This window comes from Lactuca serriola, chromosome 7 (assembly GCF_051521515.1).
Source record: "Lactuca serriola cultivar US96UC23 chromosome 7, Lser_US96UC23_V15, whole genome shotgun sequence".
Lineage (NCBI taxonomy): Eukaryota > Viridiplantae > Streptophyta > Magnoliopsida > Asterales > Asteraceae > Lactuca > Lactuca serriola.
In genome coordinates, this window is record NC_136414.1 from 171,019,306 (window position 1) to 171,023,864 (window position 4,559).

The window sequence follows — 4,559 nt, forward strand, 5'->3', positions numbered from 1 at the left end:
GCTAATAATCGTGTAGTTGCTTAAATATTTGAGTTTTACACCGTAAAATGTCACCAACCGATATGAGGGGTTTTTTTTATATATATGATCAAAAGTTGAAGGTTTAAAAAAAATTCTAATTTTTGTTAGTATTATCTTATTATATTATTTTTTTAATGGATTGTAATATGTTTGATTTAAACTTATGATACTCTTTGTAAGATAGATTTGTAAGTTAAGAGAATATCCTTGTATCAAAGTTTTTTTTTTCTACTAAAAGTACGTAATTGTTTATTTTAATTTTCTAACGAATGATATCATTTAAGGTAGTTAGGATCAATAGAATCCTTTTAAGCTTTGCAAAGGAGATTTCTAGAGCTATCCAACACACTTAGTTATTCCAAGACAAAGTATTATATTTACAAAAAAACCATAGTAACAATCTTACGATCGATCTTACGATCCGATCTTGTGATCATACCACTATTTTAACCAAAAAACATCAAAGTATGACCAAGATCATTTTAGCTAAGTATGATTGTATGATTATACAATGTTATGATTGAAATTGTGATTTTAACAACACATATCATTTGTATGATAAAGATTTTTTGTTTAAAGATAACTTTTTTTTTTTTTTTTGTAATTTTTAGATTATTATTTTTACTTTAAGGAAGATATTGTAAGTTAATTTCTTCTCTCAAATAGAGAAATACAATAAGATAATACTTTGGGTAATATAGAAATCATTATATGAATATTATAGTAAAATAATACAATTAAATTAAAAATATATACGTTTTTCTAAAAATCTTTAAATTTTGATCATATTTATAAAAAAATCCTCATATTTATCCCTGACTAGTTTATCGGATAAAAGCTCAAACATATAAACAATTGTAAGTTTTTTTTAGCTTAATTGCTAAACAAAGTATATTCACTTAATTGATTATGATGTGAAAATATAAAGAATATTAGAAATATTTAAAAAAAACTCTTCCAAATTTATTTTTATATTTCATTTGAATTTTTATATGGCAAATTGCATAAAATACACTAAGCTTTTACTAAATTTCGATTTTGAAGCCATGGTATGTTTTTACATATGAAGACACTAAGTTTTCACAAAGTTCAATAAAAGACATTCTATTTTCAAATTTATGGTTCTGACAATTTGACCGGTCAATCTAATTGTTAGCAGACGTGAAGTGGTAACTGACGTCTTTGATAATGTGGCATTGGCATGCCATGCAAACGTGATATTTTTTTGGTGACATCACCTCCTCGATAAATCTCTTATTGTAATTGGTCACGACCATTTGATCTACAATGAAGCACGTAAATACTTTATCTAGCTTATTACATATATGTTCCTAGTGCAATTATCAAGAATTTGTCGGGCTTCATGATAGATCAAAGGCGGTGGTCATTTAAAGTCAGAGATCTATATAGGAAAATAAATCCAATAAATGTAGATTGGAATGCATACTAATAGCAACAAAGTTATAACACTACATGTTTAAGTGTCAATTTTGTTTTGTTGCTTTGCTCATAACTTGGCTACAAAGGGTTTCTAACTCTTCAATAAGTCCCGATTATTTTGTTATAATAAGGTCAAATTGTACAAAAAAACATTTAGTTTTTATAAAATTTAATTTGACATTGTGTTTTATTTTCAATTAAGTCACTACAATTTATTTTATTTTATTTTTTATTTGTGACACACAGAAAGTGATGTCACCAAAAATGTCACGTAAACATCACATTTTCAATGACAGATATATCACAATGCAATGACTCACAACCAGATTGACCGGTCAAAATGGTTAATATTTAAAACAAATTAAAAAAATATAATGTCTTCTATTGAACTTTATAAAAACTTAATATCATAATTGTAAAAAAAATAATAACACATTATCAAAATCATTTTTTTTATAGAAAATCTTAATGTTTTTAATATATTTTGTTTCTTAATAAAAACTATAAAACCTTCCAACGTGAACGCTTGAGAGAAACTTTTCTAAAAGATTGCAGTGTGAATGCAGAAATTTTTGTTAAAACGTCGACAAATTTTGATGAAAGCTATATGTGGGGCGACACCAAAAGTTATATCTTTTGCTTTAATTTTTATCTTTAAATAATTACACCTTACTAAGTTTAAATTTTTTATTTTATAGCGAAGCCATTTTTTATATCTTTTTTAATAAATCAAAATTCTATCATTTTTTTATATCTTTTTTAATAAATCAAAATTCTATTGTCACATGTTATTTATTCAAAAGTTTTGACATATATCATCTTATCATATCTTTTAAATAAATAATATTTATATATCAATTTCTTTCAAATTTACAAAATAAAATGTCATATAATAATAATATTTATATATGTAAGTTATTAAATATAATAAATGTGAGAATACAAACAAATATTTTCTATTAATCGTTGGAAATTTGAATTCATAAATTCCTTTATTAATAATAATAAGTTATGAAATTTTTAGATAGATAATAACATATTTTGATTAATAAATTATAATTTAGATCACTAAATATTTGTTTTTAAATATGTTCGAGTAAATTACACGAATGATCCCTATGGTTTAGGGTAACTTGCGCGTTTGGTCTGTAACTTATTTTTTTAACTCAGAAAGTCTCTACTATTTGTTTTGTTACGTGTTTGGTCCATTTCTTACTTAAAAAGACTATTTTTGCCCCTTGACTTTTTAGTTTATTTAAATAAACACACCTCCAACCCTACCTCCTCACCTTACCTTATATAACCCACTAGTTTCCTTATTTAAATAATAGTATTTTTAGTTAAGACAGAGACCAAACGCGTAATAAAAACAAACAGTAGGGACAAGCATGTAACAAAAACAAATAGTAAGGAGCTTCCGAGTTAAAAAATAAGTTAGGGACCAAACTCGCTAATTACCTCAAACAATAGGGACCATTCATGTAAAAATTAGTTAGACGTACACGTCGTCAAATGTTAGACTATCTAATATTTATTTAATTTTTTATTGCTGGTATAAAAACTATCATTAAAATGTGTTTTTAATTATTATTTCTTTAAATTTTTTAGTTCATTGATAACTATTTTGTTATAATTTTTTAGCAGTTGTTTTCTTAGGACACGTTTTCTTTTTAAAAATTCAGAGGCAAATGCAATTATTTATATAAGAATATCATGTTAAGTTTAGCTTTTATAATTGTGGTTTTCAAACAAGAAATTCTAAAATAACAACTCTTCATAATAGATATTATAAAATGGTAATTTTTTTAATAAATTTCACAAATAACCATAAAATTTAAAATTTTGTAAAACATAAAAAGTTAAAACTCTATATAGATTTTCGAGCTTTATATATATATATATATATATATATATATATATATATATATATATATATATATATATATCCTAATAAATAATACATTTTTTTATATGTTACACTCTCTTTTATTTTGTGTAACACCCCCCTCTGGCACGCATCACAATATTGTCCGTTTTGGGCTCCTGACACGAAAACTTCTCAGGGGGTCACCCATCCCTAGATTGTTCTTGCGCAGACACACTTAACTGTAAAGCTCTTATAGGATCAGCTGCCATCACGACTTTAAAACGCGTTGTGACAGAGAACGCACCCACATCCCTTATACATAATGCTTAGTTCTCCTTCATAGCCGATGTAGGATCAGGTGCAACTTACATGCCTGCCTTCACCCCCCCCCCCCCATTATAGGTTTCGATGTCCCTATTGAACACGTAGACCCGTGCCCTGGCTCTGATACCATTTTTAACAGCCTCTCTGGCACGTATCACAATATTGTCCGTTTTGGGCTCCCGACACGAAAACTTACATGGGGTCACCCATCCCTAGATTGCTCTCGCCTGGGCATGCTTAACTGCAGAGTTCTTATGTGATCTGCTGCCCTCACAACTTTAAAATGTATTGTGACAAGAGAAGGTATCCACATTCGTTATAAGGAATGCTTAGTTCTCTTTCCCAGTCGATGTAGGATCAGGTGCAACTTATATGTTTGCTAGATGTAACACCTGGTTTTCCGATATTCGTTTTCTTTTTTAAATAAATAAATAATAATAATAATAATAATAATAATATAATTGTGGAATGAGTTTTTGGAGATTGTGTAACTAATTTCTAAGAAAGGATTGAAGTTGTCAACTGTAAAACTTACTGGTGCAAAAGAAATTGTTTGGGGTAAATAATGTCTTTATTAGAGAGCTTGAGGGACCATTATTGTAATTTTCGGATTTTACATGTAAAACACCAAGTAACGTACGAGACTTCATGATGTTGCAGCCCAATCCTCAATTAAATCGATTGTCTCCCTTTAAGCCATGGTGTCAAATGTGTTTTAGATTAAAAACCTAATGTAAGTGATGTTTTTGTACGTTGTGTTATGTGCGGCCAAATAGAACCGAGAGAGGGAGAGAAAACTCTTTTTTGAGGGGATGCTTAAGGAGAAAGAAGGGGATCGATCATGGCGCTTTGACTCAAGGAAGAAGGGTTCAAGTAAAAGAAGTGCAACTAGGATCACATATAAAGG